Source organism: Bos taurus, chromosome 6 (genome assembly GCF_002263795.3).
Source record: "Bos taurus isolate L1 Dominette 01449 registration number 42190680 breed Hereford chromosome 6, ARS-UCD2.0, whole genome shotgun sequence".
Classification (NCBI taxonomy): Eukaryota; Metazoa; Chordata; class Mammalia; order Artiodactyla; family Bovidae; genus Bos; species Bos taurus.
In genome coordinates this window covers 115,305,969-115,328,155 of record NC_037333.1, presented here as the reverse complement: position 1 = coordinate 115,328,155, position 22,187 = coordinate 115,305,969, and positions in this window count along the sequence as shown.

The window sequence follows — 22,187 nt, the reverse complement described above, 5'->3', positions numbered from 1 at the left end:
GCAACCCACTCCAGTATTCTTGCCTGGAGAATCCCATGGACAGAGGAGCCTGGTGGACTATGGTCCATGGGGTCGCAAAGGGTCAGACACAACTGAGCGGCTGACCCTTTATCTGTCCTTGAGCAGCTGCTGGTGGGGACAGCGTGGAGACCAGAAGGTGGGACCGGCCATTGGGGCGCTTGCTGAGAGGTGTCGAGACAGAGAAGTTGGGGCCGTGTGGTCTCTGGATTGGCTGGGGTGGGCGTATGGCACGTGGGCCCCACAGGCAGGGACACCGCCTGGTGACCACTGCCGTGTCTAGAGAGGGCCCTTGGGGCACAGATGGGCCCGTGACCCAAGTGTGGAGGAGGGATGGGGCGGGCTCGGGAGGCAGGCAGGCAGGGGCCGCCAGGGGTCCAAGCGCACAGCTCTGGGACGGGTGGCAGGGCGACCACCGTCAGCCTGCATGTCCCGCAGCCGGGACCCACGGTCTGTTCTTCATCCAGCAGAAGTTAAGGCCGGTAAGAAGTGGGGCGGTCTCTCCCAGGAAGTGCGGGGAACCTGGGCTAGCCAGTGGGCTGTGCAGATTCCAACCAGGGACAGCGGCTGCACCCCCAACCTGGGGTTGTCGGATCTGGCCATGTGACGGAGGGACGGGCCTGCCTGACTCTTGGCTCGGGGGTGTAGCATGCTGGGGGTTTGGGGTTAGGCTAGTGGCTCCCAGCAGCCTCCCTCTCTGTGAGTGGGAACGCCCAGGAGGCTGGTGTGGGGGCCCCAAAGGGGTGTGTGTTGCTGGGCAGACCATGAGGGTGACAGGCAGGGGCCCTGACCCCCGACATGGAAGGGTTACCTGCTGCTGAGTGGAGAGTGGCCTGTGATCTGGCTCCACTGGGACCCAGCGTGGCCCCAGGTCACCCTTGGCTGACACAGTGACTGCTGTTCACAGAGCTCTGGGGACCAGGAGCCCGGGTGACTGTCACTGCCCGGGTGCCTTTCTGCCCTGTGGCTTCAGGGGCAGTGCTGGGTGGGACTTCTGTGCCCTCCCGAGGGAGCTGTGGGGCTGCTGTGCCCCTGCTCCGGGGTCCCCACCTGGGACACCCAGACCCAGTCAAGGCACAGCCCCTAACGAAGGGGTCAGCGGCCTCCGCTCCACTGGCCCCGAGAAGCTGAGGTTCGGCAAGGCTGTGGCTTCCAGAAGGTCCAGCGTCATCTTAAGGACAGGGTGGGGCCATCCTGGCACTTTGCTGCCACCTCCGGCCACGAGGGCAGGAGCCGATGACTGAGTGCTGAGCCGTCCGGCCTTGAGAGGTCTTCTCTGAGAGGCAGTAGAAGGTGGGGAGAGCCGTGCTCGCCAGGACCAAACCCAGGACCAAACCCAGGGAGCACAGGGAGGTTGCCATGGCAACTGCAGAGATGCAGGCCCTGACACTGACTCCTGCCAGTTTCCATGAGACCGTGATGTGGAGCCTTGGTGAGTGTGTGTGCACGGGTAGGTGCCTGTATGTGTGTAGGTGAGCACCCCGTGTGTGCCCGTGTGCAGGCATGCATGCTCTTGAGTGGGTGTGGGCACAGCTCTCCCAACCCCGTGTGCGGTGGGGGATCGGTCAAGTTTTCTGGGCGACTTGTCTCCTCCGGGCAGGTTGAGGCTGCTCAACCTTGACCGTTTTCTTTCTCCGTGGCTGGAACCTGGGGAGGTGGGAAGGCAAGTTAAAACGGTGAAGGGAGTGCTGTGCTGTGCTTAGTCACTCAGTCATGTCCAACTCTTTGCAACCCCATGGACTGTAGCCCACCAAGCTCCTCTGTCCATGTGGATTCTCCAGGCAAGAATACTGGAGTGGGTTGTCATTCCCTTCTCCAGAGGATCTTCCCAAGCCGGGGATTGAACCCATGTCTCCCGCTTTGCAGGCAGATTATTTACCATCATAGCCTCCAGGGAAGCCCGTCTTAAGGCATAGGAGGAGTTATTCCCTTAGGTCAAGAATTCTAAAGGAGAATTTTCTTCAAGCTTTCTCTGGAGTCTAAAGAATACTGTGACCACACCGTCAAAAATCGTGTTTTTCCGTGGTCATAGTTTTATAGCCAAAATTTAGACCAGATAGTCCTCAGATTGGCCCTGATAACCAAGTGTAGACTGGTGCCAGCAGGCATTGTCCGTCTGGGTAAGTGGGGGATCTTGGTCAGCCCCAGGCTGGTGATTACAGGAGAAAGTCCTGGGCCTAAAGGGACGTTAGTCCGTTTTCGTATCCTATGTCAATAAAGATCTAATATTTTTAGGCCAGTTTTTCTGATCCTTGGATCATACCTACAGGTTGACCAGTCTGCCGGGAGCCGGCATATTGCATATTGAGTGCATATTGCATATTGAGTGCAGCACTTTTCAGGATCTGGAATAGCTCAACTGGAATTCTATCACTGCCGGTAGCCAGCGTGAGGAACTCCGCCCATGACAAAGGTCATGAGGAAGGAGGCTCGGCATACGCAAAGGCGGGATCGAGCTTCAGGAGTCCCCCTGGAAATTCTCGAGCAATCTACCCCCAAAACCAGAGTCTGCCTACTTTCTGCTTTGTGCTTTCACCTACACCTCTGACTTTACGGGGGGCTGTCCCCCACTACCTCTCTGAAAAAAGAGTTAGCTTATAGCTCCAGTTAATAATTCCTGGGTGTGACAGTGTTTCAACCTACAAACTCCCTTGGAAGTCCTCTAGCCTGCCTGAATAGGTTTTTCCGGCCACATGTGATTGCTCAGAGCCTCCAAACTGTGAGAGGCATGAGATGTTCTAAACTGTCTAAATACAGATTCCTTTGAGCAGTCAAAAGATTGATTAGAAATTGTATTGGTGAAGGGATTTTCACTTGTTGGGCCAATGTTTGCTGCTAAGTCTCCATATCCCTTACCTGCTGTGTCCCTGGCAGTGTATTGATTAATATAATTGGTGTAAATAGTAGCTTTAATGTTTGTAACCTGGGACCCTTGAGTTAATTCTTTGTCTTGTTATAGCCCACCACACCTTTGCGCTGTAGGAATGCAACTTTATCTAATGCTTTTGGAGGGTGGCTCCTGACCAATCACCTTTAGAGAAAAATAAGTTTTCTGAAGAAAAGGTCTTAAAATGTTAACAGGCCTCCAGGCCAGAAGATGATGCAAATCACATAAGCTTTTGCATATGATAAGTTTGCAGGAAGAAAGCCTGGTTTGCTACAAGACTCTACCCCTTCCCCCATTATCCTCTATGCATAACTTAAGGTATAAAAACTACTTTGAAAAATAAAGTGCGGGCCTTGTTCACCGAAACTTGGTCTCACCATGTCGTTCTTTCTCTTACCTTCTGGCTGAATTATTCAGCCTCTTTTCTCCACTGAATTTCCTCACTGAGCTATCCTTATTTCAGCCTCTTTTCTCCACTGAATTTCTTCACTGAGCTATCCTCATTCTATTACTCTTTATATCCTTAATTAACGTTTAATTAAGCAGTTGTTTCCTGATCCTCGCCGACGCCGTCCCCGCTTCGAATACCCTGGATCAGCCGGGGCTGGTCCCCGGCACCAGTCATTTAAAATTTTTCCGAGGAGTTCCCAGGTGGGGCGTGGAGACTTAGAAGAAGGGCTTCCCGTATTAGCTCGAGCAGTTTGAACCAGGTATCTGCACACTCAAACCAACCAGACCAAACCAAACCAGAACCTTGCCATCTGGGAGCCACACTCCAAATGAAACAAAAGGTACAGCGATGCCCAGAAATCAAAAACCAAGTGGCCAGAGTGCCCCAGAAGAGGTGGGGCCGAAGGACAGGAACTCCTCGGGGACTGGAGGCCGCTGGCACAAGGGACAAAGGAATAGATGGGTGGACCACTCGGGGAGTCCCTGGACAGCCTGCTGGGTGGACATTTAATCAGTTCAGTTCAGTCTCTCAGTCGTGTCTGACTGTTTGTGACCCCACGGACTGCAGCACGCCAGGCCTCCCATCCATCACCAGCTCCCGAGCTTGCTCAGACTCATGTCCATTGAGTCGGTGATGCCATCCAACCATCTCATCCTCTGTCGTCCCCTTCTCCTGCCTTCAATCTTTCCCAGCATCAGGGTCTTTTGCAATGAGTCTGTTCTTCACATCAGGTAACCAAAGTATTGGAGTTTCAGCTTCAGCATCAGTCCTTCCAATGAACACTCAGGATTGATTTCCTTTAGGATGGACTGGTTGGATCTCTTTGAAGTCCAAGGGACTCTCAAGAGTCTTCTCCAACACCACGTTTCAAAGCATCAATTCCTCGGCGCTCAGCTTTGTTTATAGTCCAACTCTCACATCCATGCATGACTACTGGAAAAACCATAGCATTGACTAGACGGACCTTTGTTGGCAAAGTAATGTCTCTGCTTTTTAACATGCTGTCTAGCTTTTCTTCCAAGGGGCAAGCGCCTTTTGATTTCATGGCTGCGATCACCATCTGCACTGATTTTGGAACCCAAGAAAAGAAAGTCTATCACTGTTTCCACTGTTTCCCCATCTATTTGCCATAAAGTGATGGGACCAGATACCATGACCTTAGTTTTCTGAATGTTGAGTTTTAAGCCAACTTTTCTACTCTCCTCTTTTACTTTCATCAAGAGGCTCTTTAGTTCTTCACTTTCGTCCATAAGGGTGGTGTCATCTGCGTCTCTGAGGTTATTGATATTTCTCCCAGCAATTTTGATTCCAGCTTGTGCTTCATCTAGCCCGGCATTTCTCATGATATACTCTGCACATAAGTTAAATAAGCAGGGTGACAATATACAGCCTTGACGTACTCCTTTTCTATTTGGAACCAGTCTGTTGTTCCATGTCCAGTTCCAACTGTTGCTTCTTGACCTGCATACAGATTTCTCTGGAGGCAGGTCAGGTGGCCTGGTATTCCTCTGTCTTGAAGAATTTTCCACAGCTTGTTGTGATCCACACAGTCAAAGGCTTTGGCGTAGTCAGTAAAGCAGAAGTGAATGTTTTTCTGGAACTCTCTTGCTTTTTGATGGTCCAGTGGAGGACATTGCTGACCACGAGTCTCCAGGCCTTCGGGGGCTGGTGTGTTCCTGCAGTGTCCTTTCTGTGCCTGTTCGTCTGCTGAACTCCTGCTCACCCTTCAGGGTCAGCTCAGGAGCCAGCTCCTCCCGGAGGCCCTCCAAGCTCGTCTTTGTAACCCTATCCCCAGAACCCTTTCGTTCTGTCTCTCTCTCTGCTCAGCGCGCTTCCAGAGGGTAGGGGGTGGGGTCAGGGCTGTCTCCCCAGGCTCCAGCGCCCAGCCAGGGTGGGTGGCCCACAGGCTCCCAGGAGTGACAGGGGGCTCTAACTGTCCAATCTGACCCTGTCTCTCTGAAGCCCAAAGACGCCTTGTTCCTGGTGGGGAGGTGTCCTTGGGCCTTCCTCTGCCTCTCTGTTTTGTCCCCCAGAGGCAATCTCTGTGTTCCCTGCCCTCCCAGCCCAGAGCGCCTCCCCTCTGAACATCCAGGGGAACCACTGGCTTGGGGGGCCCAGACAGAGCCTCGGGGTGTCTGATGAGGAGGACTCCTCACAGACAGGCTGAGACAAGAAAAGAAACAGCCATTTTTTGGCACCTTCTTTAAAAGAAAACAACAGCATCAATATGTTAAAAATAAACTATTTTTACTTTAAAAGGGCAAAAACAACCCAAACAAACATGGAGCTAATGAAAAGGGCTTGGCTGAAAGTACTGGAGGCTTACTCATAGCTGCCCGCAGATGGAAATTATTCAGACTGGGGCGGATCCAGTAGGGCTGGCACCTTGCTGTGCGCCAGGCGATGGAGAGAAGACCCGCACAGGCACGCGGTTCTTCCGTGGATGCATCGTGTGAGCTAACGACAGGCTGTCTGCCACGGGAGAGGGGCGTCTACACAAGCTGGCTATGGTGGGGAGAAGTCAGGGACGGCTTCCTGGAGGAGGTGACCTGTCTGCCCGGAACTTTGAGGGGCATTCCAAGTAGAGGAAACGCCTTGGAGAACGACCCAGGGAGTGTGTGTGTGGGATCCATGGGTAAAAGGGACGTTCATAAATCAAAGACCCCTGGGTTCAAATTTCACTTCTTTCCTTGGGAGGTGTGACCACAGGCAAGCTACAACCTTTCTGGGCCCAGTCTCCTCATCAACGAGTGAACAGTCAAAAAGCATGGGAGAGCGAGCTGTAGCACAACGGAGGCTCCGTCCCTGCCCCGAGACCAGCAGCAGGTTGGGTCCCGAAGTCACACGTGTGAGGGCAGCCCAGGCTCGGACCCAGTCATGCCCCTGTCCCTCCCAGGATGAACATTAACTTGCAAATGCATATTCTGCGGGAGCCCCAAGCTTCATCGGTCATCAGCCGCCATCCCTGGGGGGCTGTCCTCAAGCCCTGTCTTGCCGTAAGCCTAGGGGCTGGGAGGACCCTGCAGGGCTGGCCTCCTGGGCACTCTGAGCTTCAGGCGCCACCAGCCAGACAGAAACTGGGCTCCAGGCTCCCCAGAGTGAAATGGTGGGTCCTGGACCCCCTGCTCCCCACTGCCTGCCGGTCCTCACCTGTACCCCAGGAGGGGTCAGTGTGTTCGGGAGTCCGGGGGTCTTGGCTCCCCACCCCCTCACCGCCGGCCACCCTGAGCCTGTTACTGGGAGCAAACTGCAGAGACTGTACCCGTTGCTTTTTTTTCCCCCCAAATTTAAACTTCTTATTTTGTATTGGGGTATAGCCGATTAAGAATGTTGTGATAGTTTCAGGAGACCAGCTAAAAGACTCAGGCATACATATACAAGGATCCATTCTCCCCCAGCCCCCAGTCTCATCCAGCCTGGCGCATAACCCTGAGCAGATTCCGTGTGCTCTGCAGTAGGTCCTTGGCGGTTATCCATTCTAAATAGACCAGCGTGTACATGACCTCCCTGCAGGCCCTAATTATATGCTCCCCCCAGCAACCGTAAGTCCATTTTCTGTCTGCAAGTCTTCCTTCCGTTTCGTAAGTTCATTTGCATCATTTCTTTTTAGATTCCACACATGAAGGATATCATACAACATTTCTCCTTCTCTGTCTGACTTACACAGTATGACACTCTCTAGGCCCATCCATGTTGCTGCAAATGGCATGGTTTAATCCTTTTTAACGGCTGAGTAGTATTCCACTGTATATATAGCGCTCATTTTTGCTGGGCGCTGAGCGGAGCCAAAGGATGACGTGCTGGGCGTGGCTGTGCGGCTCAGTGGCAACCACTCCCAGGGGGCACCACGCCTGAGCCCTCGCAGTTGGGAGGCTACGGGGCTGGGTGGAACCAAACTCAGACACAGGCCACCCTCTCTGGGGGCCTGGTTAGTCTGCCTTGGGTGCAGTAACCAAGAACCACAGGCGGGTGACTTCAACTACAGACATTTGTTTCCACGGTCCTGAATGCTGGGGATCCGAGGCAGGGTGTGGACAGGCTGGTTCCTCCCGAGGCCTCCCTGCTTCGTGCGTAGACGGCCGTCTTCTCTGGCCTGTTCCTCCGTGTGTGCCTAGGCCCTGGTCTCCTCTTTCCAGAAGGACGTTGGTCATATTGGGTTAGGGCCACCCTGATCACCTCCAAACACAGCCACGCGCTAAGCACTGGAGGCTAACATGTCAGCGTGTGAACCTGGGGATGCGATTCAGCACAGAGCAGCTCTTCTGCGGGAGGGACGGGGGCTCTCTCTCATTTCGGCGTCTGCTGCTTCTGGAGTCGGGACCTGTCTCACACCTCGCTGTTGCTCTTGTCCGGCTCAGCTGGGCCAAGGCCAGGACATGTCACTTCCCCTCCTGCCCTCAATCTACCTTGGCTCTCAGGACCCCAGACTCCAATCTCCTGCCTGAGGTCTGGCCTGAGCAACTCCACCGGCCTCTGTGCGCCAGAGGGCCTGGCAGGCTCAGGCTGCCCCTGCCTCGTGCCCGTCTGCCAGCCTCTTGAAGCTCAGTGGTCGCCAGAGCGTCTGGACCAGCCTGGATGGTAGGCTGGCTCCGTGCCATCCCTGTAGGTCACTGGCAGGTGACACCTTCTCTTCCTGGCCCAGGACACAGGGTGGTGTGGGGTGGCAGGACACCTCAGGGTCTTGTGTCGCTGAAGATCCCAGCAGGAATGGACAGTGTGGCCCTAAAGGCCGGGAGCAAGTGGCCGTCCCCCTGATGATGGAATGTCTCCTAGCTGCTCCCCAGGAAAGGGTCTCCTCACACCCAGCCATTCACGCACATTCCTCACTGTGGCTCTTGTCTGCATCCATGGACTCCTCCAGCCATGGGTGGGCTTGTGTCCTCAGTGTGGGCTTGAGGAGCAGGTCAGGCTTAGTGGGATTCGTTGAATAAATGAGTGAATGAATGAGTGAGTGAATGAATGAGTGAATGAATGAGTGAGTGAACGAATGCATGAGAAATGAATGACTGAGTGAGTGAGTGACTGAGTGAATGAATGAGTGAGTGAGTGGGTGGGAGTGAGTGGACGTTTGTCTTTAATGATCTGAGGGAATTGGAAGCCTGCAGCTCCTCCGTTTTGTTAGTTCCAGGAGGGTCACTGACACCCCGAGTTCTGTGCGCCGGTCCATGAGCCCGGCCAGACGGGACTGGCCTGGGGTGGGGGGCGGGGAGGAGAGTCACCGTCCACAGGACACAGACCCCGGTGGGGTGGGCACAGGTGTGGACTTACCCACTGTGTGGCCCTGGTCGGCCACGGCCCCTCTCTGTCCATGTTTACCTGCAGACCAGCATCTTGACAGGGTTGCCGTGAGGGTTACATCCCTGCACGGGCACGCACGTGTGCCCAGGACAGTGCCTGGCATGGGGAGGGTCCACCCGGGGCCCTGGTTGTCACTCTCGGTCGGGCACTCTGTGGGCTGCCTCTCGTGTCTCCTGCTCTGAATTTTCTCGATGGCCCGTTGGCGGCTCACCACTCTCCGCCCATGGCCTTTCTGCTCATCCTTCCAACTCCCCAGGGCGCTCCCACTTCACAGATCCCAGTGCCACTCGGCTCACTGCCTCAGCCCTGGGGTCTCTGCCCACAGGGCACCTCCTTCTGTAAAACTCGTCATCTAAAAAAAAACAAAAACAAAAAAAACGCGTCATCTAGAGGGAGTCGAGGTGCGGTGACCGGCGGCGGGGGAGTGGAGGTGAGTGGCAGAGAGTTTCTCTTCTCCGAGGCCCCGGAAGGCAGGCCCCAGGCAGCTGGGGGGCGTCCAGAGGGCAGAGGGCACCCGGGAGTGTCTCCAGACCCTGGGTCATGAATGCATAAGGATCTTCACAACCCAGATAACCACGATGGTGTGACCACTCACCTAGAGCCAGACATCCTAGAATGTAAAGTCAAGTAGGCCTTAGGAAGCATCACTATGAACAAGCTAGTGGAGGTGATGGAATTCCAGTTGAGCTATTTCAAATCCTGAAAGATGATGCTGTGAAAGTGCTGCACTCAACATGCCAGCAAATTTGGAAAACTCAGCAGTGGCCATAAGACTGGAAAAGGGCAGTTTTCATTCCAATCCCAAAGAAAGGCAATGCCAAAGAATGCTCAAACTACCGCACAATTGCACTCATCTCACACGCTAGTAAAGTAATGCTCAAAATTCTCCAAGCCAGGCTTCAGCAATACATGAACCGTGAACTTCCAGATGTTCAAGCTGGCTTTAGAAAAGGCAGAGGAACCAGAGATCAAATTGCCAACATCCGCTGGATTATCGCAAAAGCAAGAGAGTTCCAGAAAAACACCTATTTCTGCTTTATTGACTATGTCAAAGCCTTTGATTGTATGGATCGCAACAAACTATGGAAAATTCTTAAAGAGATGGGAATACCAGACCACCTGACCTGCCTCCTGAGAAATCTGTATGCAGGTCAGGAAGCAACAGTTAGAACTGGACATGGAACAACAGACTGATTCCAAATAGGAAAAGGAATACATCAAGACTGTATATTGTCACCCTGCTTATTTAACTTCTATGCAGAGTACATCATGAGAAATGCTGGGCTGGAGGAAGCACAAGCTGGAAGCAAGATTGCCAGGAGAAATATCAATAACCTCAGATATGCAGATGACACCACCCTTATGGCAGAAAGTGAAGAGGAACTGAAGAGCCTCTTGATGAAAGTGAAAGAGGAGAGTGAAAAGGTTGGCTTAAAACTCAATATTCAGAAAACGAAGATCATGGCATCTGGTCCCATCACTTCATGGGAAATAGATGGGGAAACAATGGAGACGGTAACAGACTTTATTGTTCTGGGCTCCAAAATTACTGCAGATGGTGACTGCAGCCATGAAATTAAAAGATGCTTACTCCTTGGAAGGAAAGTTATGACCAACCTGCTGCTGCTAAGTTGCTTCAGTCGTGTCCGACTCTGTGCGACCCCATAGACAGCAGGCCACCAGGCTCCCCCATCCCTGGGATTCTCCAGACAAGAACACTGGAGTGGGTTGCCATGTCCTTCTCCAATGCATGAAAGTGAAAATTGAAAGTGAAGTCGCCCAGTCGTGTCCAACTCTTAGCGGCCCCCTGGACTGCAGCCTACCAGGCTCCTCCGTCCATGGGATTTTCCAGGCAAGAGTACTGGAGTGGGGTGCCATTGCCTTCTCCGAGACAGCATATTAAAAAGCAGAGACATTACTTTGCCAACAAAGGCCCGTCTAGTCAAGGCTATGGTTTTTCCAGTGGTCATGTGTGGGTGTGAGAGTTGGACCATAAAGAAAGCTGAGCACCGAGGAATTGATGTTTTTGATCTGTGATGTTGGAGAAGACTCTCGAGAGTCCTTTGGACTGCAAGGAGATCCAACCAGTCCATCCTAAAAGAAATCAGTCCTAAATATTCATTGGAAGGACTGATGTTGAAGCCAAAACTCCAATACTTTGGCCACCTGATGCGAAGAACTGACTCATTGGAAAAGACCCTGATGCTGGGAAAGATTGAAGGCAGGAGGAGAAGGGGACGACAGAGGATGAGATGGTTGGATGGCATCACCGACTAAATGGACATGAGTTTGAGCAAGCCCCAGGAGTTGGTGAAGGACAGGGAGGCCTGGCGTGCTGCAGTCCGTGGGGTCACAAAGAGTCGGACACGACTGAACAACTGAACTGAACTGAACTGGGGCAGGGAGGGCACAGTCAGGCCCGGCCCAGCAGCAGAGACTTTCCAGGTGGGCAGTCAGGCCCAGGCTCGGTCCCGAAGGCAGTGGGAGCCATGGAGGGCTGTGGGCAGCACCAGGATGGAGTCAGAGCCTCCCCGGAGAAGGTGGCTGCTGGGGGCGAGCAGGCCCAGCATGGCCAGGGTGGTGGAGCTGGCAGGAAGGACGTGTGCAGATGGTGAGATGCTCAGTGGCGGGGGCCATGGCAGAGGCCATCTGACCTCGCTGGGCACAGAGGAGCCTCTTCTCTCTGTGCACACGCTGGGATGGCCCCCCCCGCCCCGGCCATGGTCTGCCCAGAGCCCACTCCCCTCCCTCTGCCCAGGGCCACGGGCACAGTTTCCCCATCTCTGTGGAGGGGACCTGGGCAAGGGGATGAGCGCTCCATGCGAGTGTGTGTGCCTATGGGTGCGTGTCTATGTGTGTGTGTATCTGTGTGTGTGTGTGTGTTTGTGCATGTGTCTGTGTGTCTATGTGTGTGTTTCTGTGTGTGTGTGTGTGTGTGTCTCTGTGTGTATGAGACAGGAGAATGGGGGGAAGGAGGAAGGAGCAGGAAGCGGGGTGTCCTCCATGTCAGCTCTGACCCCCATATTGGTCAGGTAGTGAGCTCCTTGCCCAGGGAGGTATGTAAGCCCTCCTTGCATCTCCACCTCCCTCCTCCCTTACTCCTTCCCTCTTGAGGGGGCTCCTGATGTCTGGAAAGCCCCCACCGTCTCTGCCTGGGCTCCTCCCGCCCCGCTGTCTGCACGGGGCAGGGCCTTGTCCCGTGGCCCCCAGGCAGTGAGCACTCTGAGCAGGGAAATCTGGAGGCTGGCCAGGCAGCCCTGCTTTCCGGGTCCTGTCTCTGGTGGGATGTGGCCAAGCTGAGCAGGCAGGGAGGGGGCCTCTCGCCCATGGCCCCCCTTTAGCTGGCATGCAGACCCTCGTGTGCCCCCTGCGGTTGTACTGGGCACCCTGGGAAGGGAGGGTCCACCCCGGCCGCCGGCACAGCCAAACCATGGAGAAAAGGCAAGTGGGAGAGTCTGCCCTCCTCTGTGTGGGGGTCCCTGGAGGGGCTGGAAATGTGGGCTCGGAGAGACTGAGGCTCGGCAGAGGGGCCCTCACGCCCAGCCTCCCCTCAAAGGTAGGGAGTCTCCTGCTGAGGATGGAGCCCCTGCCCTTTGGGAGCCCAGGGCCTGTGAGATCTGGGGAGCATGGAGGCGCTCACGGGCGGGACCACCCTGGGCTCTGGGGAGTGGGGCAGCGGAGCCTCGTATAGTACCCAGGCTCAGGGACAAAGGGCCATGGGGGTCCATCCGTCTACCAGGCCCATGCGGGCCACTGGACCAGCTGGGCGCTCCCCTGCCTGCTCCCGGCAAGCAGGGCTCAGTGTGGGGGGCCTGGGGGCACTGGGAGCCCGTGGTGCCAGGGGTAGCTCTTGCCCGGTTTGAGTTTGTTTAGAAGGCATGGGCCGGGAAATGGTTTCAGAGGTCAGGACCTGGGCCAGCGGTCCCTGGGGCATCAACCTGTGCGCGTGATGGACCCAGGGCGGGCACTGCCTGGCCTGACCTGGGGATGTTCTTTACTGTCCCTCCCTCGGGCTCTTCGGCCTAGAGCACCCAGCAGGGCCGCGGAGGGGCAGGTGATCTCAGCGGGCGCTCCGGAGGTCAGGTGGTGGGGGGGTGTCCTGCCCACCCCACCTGGGCCCTCGCTTGCGGGGCCCCACGCCCGGGCCTGGGCAGCTGGTCCGGTGGTGAGGGAGGCTGGCCTGCAGGTTGCCATGGCAACTAGCTGCTTCTCTCTCCTTCGATGGAGATGAGCCCGAGCCGTCTAAGCAGACCCGGTTCTGGCCTCCAGCTGGGGGGCACAGACTCTGGGCTCATGGGGGAGCCCGTGCTCTGGAGGGCCAGGCGTCTGAGCTGAGAAGTGGGCGACAGGCAAGCTCTCCCACCGTCGCCCGGGCCAGGGTCCTGAGGGACTGCAGAGTGCTGAGGGGCTGGGGTCCATGGCGGAGTGTCCCTGCCTGGTCCCGGGGGCGGGGGCGGCTCCTGTGGAGATCCTGCCCTCCCCCCACCACACCGAGTCTGAATCACAGATCCAGCCCCTCATCACTGGGGTCACAGAGCTGGATTCATCCCTCTTGTCAGTGTCTGGTCCCCTAGCTGGCAGTTTCACAGACGGAAGCCAGGCTGCGTCCTCGGACACCTGCTCCCTCAGTCCTGGCCCCCCCAGGGGTCCCCGGGGCCAGAGAGTTTCCTTCTAAGCTTCGTTTTCATCTCAACCTCCCCCTGGCTGGCCCGAGTCAGGCCTCGGTCGTCTGTCCTCTGGGTGATGACCTGCGGTCACCCCCGAGTCACCGTCTCTGACACTCTGCCACCCTCGCTCTGGGTCACTTGCTGACAGCTCCTTATCACCCCAGGACCGGGGCCAGGTTTCTTCGGCCGGGATGGCAGATGGCATTCTTGGCCACAGCTCTTCACTCTGTCCTGCGTCCAAGCCCTTTGCCACCGGACTGCTTTCCTGATGGAAGGAGGAGCGGGCGTCTGGGACCCTGGGGGGCGGCTTTCCTCCTCTCCCCTCTGTTTCTCGGTCGCTGTCCTGGGAAGGGCATCCCGGCCGGGCTGCTGGGCCCTGAGGGGATGGGGAACACATGGAGCAGGCCCAGACCCACGCGGCGGCTCGGAGCTGGCCTCCCTGCCCAGCCTTGATCAGCTGACAGAAGGGTCGGGCCTGTCCAGCAAGGAGGGCGTTGCCAGGCAGCACCTGCTGAACTGCTGACAAGGCCTCTGAGACCTCAATTCAGTTCAGTTCAGTCGCTCAGTCGTGTCTGACTCTGTGATCCCACGGACTTGGAGTGTCTCCAGAGCCTGGGTTGTGAATGCATAAAGATCTTCACGACCCAGATAATCACGATGGTGTGGTCACTTGCCTAGAGCCAGACATGCTGGAATGTGAAGTCAAGTGGGCCTTAGGAAGTATCACTATGAACAAAGCTAGGGGAGGTGATGGAATTCCAGCTGAGCTATTTCAAATCCTCAAAGATGCTGCTGTGAAAGTGCTGCACTCAATATGCCGGCAAATTTGGAAACCTCTGAGACCTCTGCCCTACCCCAAATGTCATCTTCCCCAGGGAGCCTGCACGCTGGGCACCACTCACGTGCCCACGGCCACCACTGCCCAGAAATGTTCAATGATTACCCCTCAGTCCGCTCTCCGCCCCCACCCCGCCCCATGTGGCCAGAGCTCCAGCCGTCTGGAATACTTGAGACCAAGGCTGTCTTCTCTCCAGTTGTTCAGTGCAGGAATGGGAGGAGGGCATGGCTTGTGGGATCTCAGCTCCTCCACCAGGGGTCACACCCACACCTGCGCTGAAAGCTCAGAGTGTAACCACTAGACGCCCAGGGAATTCCCTCTGTGTTCTTTGAGGAGTCAGAAATTGATTGCAAGCAGTCTGAGAGGAAAACCACATCATTCCCCAGAGGAGGCACAGCTCCCTGGGGCCCTGAAGCTCCTCGGGGCTGTGAATTTCCTGCCCCTGGACTGCTTCCTCAAGGGGATGGCGGGGCCACAGCGAGCTCCCAGGAAAGAGCCCAAGGCCATCACCCCTGGACTGACTTTCTCAGGAAACAGATTAGAGAGGACTGAGAAAGATTCTTGGAGGGCACAACAGAAGCCTGTGCACCAGGACCCAGGAGAAAGGAGCAGTGACCCCGCAGGAGCCTTGCCTGTGGGGGTCCGGGAGTCTCTGGCGAAGGTGTGGGTCTTCTGCAGGGACGAAGTGGCCTGCTGCAGGGTTGGGGGCCCGGACTGCAGCAGTGCATGCCTGGGACCTTTTGAGGGAGGTCACCATTATCTTCATTACCTCCACCAGAGTTTGCTGCCAGGTAAAGAGCAGGGAGGGAACACAGGCCCACCCATCAACAGAAAATTGGACTAAAGATTTACTGAGCATGGCCCTGCCCATGAGAACAAGACCCAGTGTCCCCCTCAATCAGTCTGTCACATCAGGAAGCTTTCATAAGCCTCTTAACCTTCTCCATCAGAGGGCTGACAGAGTGAAAACCACCATCACAGAAAACTAACGAATCTGATCACATGGACCACAGCCTTGTCTAACTCAGTGAAACTATGAGTCATGCCCTGTAGGGCCACCCTACAGGGGTGGAGAGTTCTGATAAAACGTGGTCCACTGGAGAAGGGAATGGCAAACCACTTCAATATTCCTGCCTTGAAAACCCCACAAACAGTATGAAAAGGCAAAATGATAGGACACTGAAAGAGGAACTCCCCAGGTCGGTAAGTGCCCAATATACTACTGGAGGTCAGTGGAGAAATAACTCCAGAAAGAATGAAGGGATGGAGCCAAAGAAAAAACAATACCCACTTGTAGATGTGACTGGTGATAGAAGCAAGGTCTGATGCTGTAAAGAGCAATATTGCATAGGAACCTGGAATGTCAAGTCCATGAATCAAGGCAAATTGGAAGTGGTCAAACAAGACATGGCAAGAGTGAACGTCGACATTCTAGGAATCAGCAAACTGAAATGGACTGGAATGGGTGAATTTAACTCAGATGACCATTATATCTACTACTGCGGGCAGGAATCCCTCAGAAGAAATGGAGTGGCCATCATGGTCAACAAAAGAGGCGAAAATGCAGTACTTGGATGCAATCTCAAAAATGACAGAATGATCTCTGTTAGTTTCCAAGGCAAACCATTCAGTATCATAGTAATCCAAGTCTATGCTCCAACCAGTAACGCTGAAGAAGCTGAAGTTGAATGGTTCTATGAAGACCTACAAGACCTTTTAGAACTAACACCCCCAAAAGATGTACTTTTCATTATAGGGGACTGGAATGCAAAAGTAGGAAGTCAGGAAACACCTGGAGTAACAGGCAAATTTGGCCTTGGAATATGGAATGAAGCAGGGCAAAGGCTAATAGAGTTTTGCCAAGAAAATGCACTGGTCATAGCAAACACCCTCTTCCAACAACACAAGAGAAGACTCTACACATGGACATCACCAGGTGGTCAACACCGAAATCAGATTGATTATATTCTTTGCAGCCAATATGGAGAAGCTCTATACAGTCAGCAAAAACAAGACCGGGAGCTGACTGTGGCTCAGATCATGAACTCCTTATTGCCAAATTCAGACTGAAATTGAAGAAAGTGGGGAAACCACTAGACCATTCAGGTATGACCTACATCAAATTTCTTATGACTATACAGTGGAAGTGAGAAATAGATTTAAGGGCCTAGATCTGATAGATGGAGTGCCTGATGAATTATGGATGGAGGTTCGTGACACTGTACAGGAGACAGGGATCAAGATCATCCCCATGGAAAAGAAATGTGAAAAAGCAAAATGGCTGTCTGGGGAGGCCTTACAAATAGCTGTGAAAAGAAGAGAAGCCAAAAGCAAAGGAGAAAAGGAAAGATATAAACATCTGAATGCAGAGTTCCAAAGAATAGCAAGGAGAGATAAGAAAGCCTTCCTCAGTGATCAGTGCAAAGAAATAGAGGAAAACAATAGAATGGGAAAGACTAGAGATCTCTTCAAGAAAATTAGAGATACCAAGGGAACATTTCATGCAAAGATGGGCTCAATAAAGAGCAGAAATGGTATGGACCTAATAGCAGCAGAAGATATTAAGAAGAGGTGGCAAGAATACACAGAAGAACTGTACAAAAAAGATCTTCACGACCCAGATAATTACGATGGTGTGATCACTGACCTAGAGCCAGACATCCTGGAATGTGAAGTCAAGTGGGCCTTAGGAAGCATAACTATGAACAAAGATAGTGTAGGTGATGGCATTCCAGTTGAGCTATTTCAAATCCTGGAAGATGATGCTGTGAAAGTGCTGTACTCAATATGCCAGCAAATTTGGAAAACTCAGCAGTTTTGAATTTGCCACAGGACTGGAAAAGGGCAGTTTTCATTCCAATCCCAAAGAAAGGCAATGCCAAAGAATGTTCAAACTACTGCACAATTGCACTCATCTCACACGCTAGTAAAGTAATGCTCAAAATTCTCCAAGCCAGGCTTCAGCAATACGTGAACCGTGAACTTTCAGATGTTCATGCTGGTTTTAGAAAAGGCAGAGGAACCAGAGACCAAATTGTCAACATCTGCTGAATTATCAAAAAAGCAAGAGAGTTCCAGAAAAACATCTATTTCTGCTTTATTGACTATGCCACAGCCTTTGACTGTGTGGATCACAACAAACTGTGGAAAATTCTGAAAGAGATGGGAATACCAGACCACCTGACCTGCCTCTTAAGAAGTCTGTATGCAGGTCAGGAAGCAACAGTTAGAACTGGACATGGAACAACAGACTGGTTCCAAGTAGGAAAAGGAGTACATCAAAGGTGTATATTGTCACCCTGCTTATTTAATTTATATACAGAAAACATCATGACAAACACTGGGCTGGAAGAAGCACAAGCTGGAATCAAGATTGCCGGGAGAAATATCAATAACCTCAGATATGCAGATGACACCACTCTTATGGCAGAAAGTGAAGAGGAACTGAAGAGCCTCTTGATGAAAGTGAATGAAGAGAGTGAAAAGGTTGGCTTAAAGCTCAACATTCAGAAAAAAAAGATCATGGCATCCAGTCCCATCACTTCATGGGAAATAGATGGGGAAACAGTGGAAACAGTGTCAGACTTTATTTTTCTGGGCTCCAAAATCACTGCAGATGGTGACTGCAGCCATGAAATTAAAAGATGCTTACTCCTTGGAAGGAAAGTTATGACCAACCTAGACAGCATATTAAAAAGCAGAGACATGGCTTTGCCAGCAAAGGTCCGTCTAGTCAATTCTATGGTTTTTCCAGTAGTCATGTATGGATGTGAGAGTTGGACCATAAAGAAAGCTGAGCACCAAGGAATTGATGTTTTTCATCTGTGATGTTGGAGAAGACTCTCGAGAGTCCCTTGGACTGCAAGGAGATCCAACCAGTCCATCCTAAAGGAAATCAGTCCTGAATATTCATTGGAAGGACTGATGCTGAAGCTGAAACTCCAGTACTTTGGCTACCTGATGTGAAGAGCTGACTCATTGGAAAAGACCCTGATGCTGGGAAAGATGGAGGGCAGGAAGAGAAGGGGACGACAGAGGATGAGATGGTTGGATGGCATCACCGACTTGATGGGCGTGAGTCTGAGCAAGCTCCGGGAGTTGGTGAAGGACAGGGAGGCCTGGTGTGCTGCAGTCCATGGGGTTGCAAAGAGTCAGACACGACTGAGTGACTGAACAACAGCTAACACACGGTGTCTGGTGAGACTGATTTGGGTGAGAGACGGGAGGAAACACGCGCTTTTCCTTGAGTCTGGAGGGTTTGTTTGTGCTGCCGCGCACAGAGGTCCCAGGGTGTGGAGCGGCACCCGGTCCTCCCTACAGGGGACCCTGGACACCTTGCCACCTGTCTTGGCAAGGGTCCCCCAGCCCGGGTCATGGCGAGGTGGACACTCTCCTCCCCTCCCTCCATGCATCCCCTTCCTGGCTCTGTTCACCCGAAAGGCGCCGCTTGCCCCCATCTTCCCGGGTCTGCCAGCCCCTCCTGTGGTTTGTACTCTGGAACCTGCCTGCTAGATGGAAGAGTGGGCTCTGGGTCCAGGAAGAGTCTCGGTGAGCAGGGGGCCTGTCCATTTCCAGGCTGTGTGTCCAGGTGAGAAAGGAGTGATGGGCAAGGCGTGCTGGCTGGCGCGGGTCCCAGCGCCCGCAGAGACTCAGCACGCTTGGCCCTTGCGCTGGGCTCACCAGCCCTGCCGCTTGGCAGCTCGCTTTGTTTCTGGCTGGGCCAGGTTTGGGGCCTTAATTAAAAATGTTCTTGGATCGCTGCCTCCTGCTGAGAATGGGAAAAGCCAGATGAAGACCACAGCAAAACAAATACCATTTGTTAGAAGGCTTTGAGTGGCCACTGCGGCCACCAGAACCCCAAGCATGCAGGACACGCTAGAAGGGAAAGCAGGGAGGTGAACAGGCTGATGGGGCTTCCCAGGGGATGCTAGTGGTAAAGAACACACCTGCCAGGGCAGGAGATGCAGGAGACAGGGGTTCGATCCCTGGGTCGGGAAGATCCCCTGGAGGGGGGCATGGCAACCCACTCCAGTATTCTTGCCTGGAGAAATCCATGGACAGAGGAGCCTGACAGCCTGTACTCCGTAGGGTTGCAAAGAGTCGGACACGACTGAAGCGACTTGGCACGCTCAAAAGCACGACCAGGCTGGCATGTGTGTGATGGCCTCCAGCAGATAGGGGTTAGGGGTGGGGTGGGGGGTGGGGAGGGAAGCAGAAGAATGCAGCAGAAGCAGAATTTGTAGAGATATCGGCCAGTGCTTGCAGACTAACGAAACACTTGAATCTGCAGATTTCAGAAGTGCAACGATTGCCAAGAAGAAAGACAAGCACTCCTGGCCCATCCCAGCGAAGCTGCGGGGGAACCCAGGCGGGAGGGACGGGGCTGCAGCGGGATCCAGACTTCCGTGGGAGGCCTGCAGGTCGCAGGCAGGGTGCAGGGGCACACAGGGAGAGTGGAGAATGGCAACCCCCTGTGCGGTCAGCCCAGCATCCTCTCCAGCACCCACAGGGGTGACGGCCAGCAAGTCCTGGAGAGCCTGCAGGGGCGGGTGGATGGCAGCGGCGGCTGGTGCGGGGGAGGGCTGGAAATCAGAGACACTGACGGCTCTCTGCCTGCTGTTCCTGCCCAGCCTGGGTGACCTGCCCTGGCTCTTCATTCTGCCCGGAAGCGGCCGCACGACCCATCCTCACCTCCCCAGGCACGAACAATCACCCGTCCCTGGCCTTCTTGCTCAGTCTTCAAGACGCAACTCAAGCACCGCCTCCCCCAGGCAGGCTCCCTGGAAGCCCTCTGTCCTGCAGCTCCAGCACAGCCCTTGGGTGTGGGAGTCGCCCAGGATTTGACCTGTAGGGATACAGCCTACGTACTGTGTGCATCTTCTGTCTCCCCACGAATACTAAGTATCTGAAGGCAGGTGTTCAGTCTGTCCAGCTTGGATCTGCAAGCGTGTCCTGGCTTTCTCTCTCTGGTGCCTGACCTCCTGCTGGGGAGGAGGCAGGGCAGCAACCTGGCAACAGGCGCCCAACGGCTGGGCGAGCTGTGATGGCCTGGGGAAGAGGGTGCGGCGGAAAGGCAGGGACCTGTCCTCACGGTGGAGCCGCAGGGTGGGAAAAGGGGCCGATGACCTCCCGGATTCACTTTCTGCTTCACCACAGCCTCTGCCAGGCATTCCAGTGTCTTTCCCAGTCTTCATTCTGCGTGGTTTTCCCTCAGATTTTCTGTAATTGGTCTGCAGGTGGGGAAGCACCCAGGCTGCTGTGTTTGAGGGCAGGCAGCCCCTCGGAGAGTGGCCCCTGGTTGGTGAATTCCCATGAGCAGGCGGAGCTCAGCTGGGTGACAAGCACTCTCAGGATGACGCTGGCGTCCTCCGGCACACCCGAGGGCTGTTTCTTCCTGGGCTGTTGTACTAGTGAGCTCAGGCTAAGTAACAAAGTACTGCTAACTGCGAGGCTCAAACGGCATAAAATTACCTTCTCACCACCCTGGAGGACGGGAGTCTGGGATCAAGATGCGGACATGGCGGTTTCTTCTGGGGCCTCTCTCCTGGCTTGTAGAAAGGCATCCTTTCTCTGGGTCCATCTGTGTGTGTCTGTGTCCTTATCTGATAAGGACACCAATCGAATTAATTAGGACCCACCCCAGTGACCTCGTTTTACTTCACTCACCTCTTTAAAACCCCTCTCTCTGAGCATAGTCACATTCCAAGGTCTTAGATATTAAGGTGTCAATATATGGATTTGGGAAACACTTCAGCCCATCAGCCCTGGCAGCTCAGATGGTTAAGAATCCGCCTGTAATGAAGGAGACCTGGGTTCAATCCCTGAGTTGGGAAGATCCCCTGGAGAAGGGAACGGCTACCCACTCCAGTATCCTGGCCTGGAGAATCCCATGGATTGTATAGTCCATGGGGTCACAGAGTCAGATGCGACTGAGTGACTTTCACTTTCTTTTTTCAGCCCATCAAGCTGGGTGCAAGGTTCTTGGGCCACAGTGAAAGGTGGTGATGGGTTTCGGTGGCGCAGAAGGAGAGGGGAGTGTGACTGTCAGTCCAAAAGTCATTGTGGCACAGTAGAACGATGTGGGGGTCCCATCTGGAGCCCAGACACAGAGTCGCCTGATGGGAGTGGGTGCAGGTGAGGGGCAGTCCTGCAATGATTCTCTCCCCAGTTTCCCCAGCGCGGGTCACTCATCTGATGCAGGAGCTGGTGGTTCAGTGCACGTGGCTCTCTCCAAGGATGGCTTTCTCTCCAGCAGGAAGTCTCGGGGGTCTGTCAAGGGCTGCTGGCCAAACAGCCTTTCAAATCAGGAGTATTTTTCAAACTCCTGAGTTGAACGCCAAGCATATTTCTTTAGTCTTTTAAAAAATTACATTAGCTCTTACAGCTATGGATTTATGCCTGCTGACAGTTTGGGCTCTATCTCATATGTTTGGGTCTTTAGTACCTTATATTTATTTTTATTATAAACAATACATTACTTCATATCTGTCTTGCTCCAAAACTTTTACATTTCTAAGTGGGTGACTTTTGCTTAAATTTTATTATTTGTAGATTCCGTCACGTGGTGATAAGAAAACAAGAGCTGTATAAATCTTCTGTTTCCAGCACTGGCTGAGGGCCACTCCGGGTCCGCAGGAATCTGAGTGTGCCCCCTGCAGGGTGCCCACCTCGCAGGAATCTGAGTGTGCCCCCTGCAGGGTGCCCAGCTCGCCCACCTGCTGGCTCGTCTCCGCCCTGCCGCCCTTGTTCATCAGGCCACAGAGCAGACCTCATCCTGTCTCCCTGCGTGGATAATAATTTTTCTTTTCCTTTGGTGTTTTCTTGCTGTCTTGGCCAGCTCACAAACGTTTCTTATCACTCTCCATCTTCGTTTGCATATTTGAACAACGTAAAAATGACCCCCATGTTCACATGGAGTTTTTTTTGCTATAAACTCCATTTTTCCTGACTAAAGCAGCTTTCTGTATTTTTTTTCGATCTGTACTCTTCCTTATCTTTTAATTTTATACTCTCCTGTGTTACTGTGTT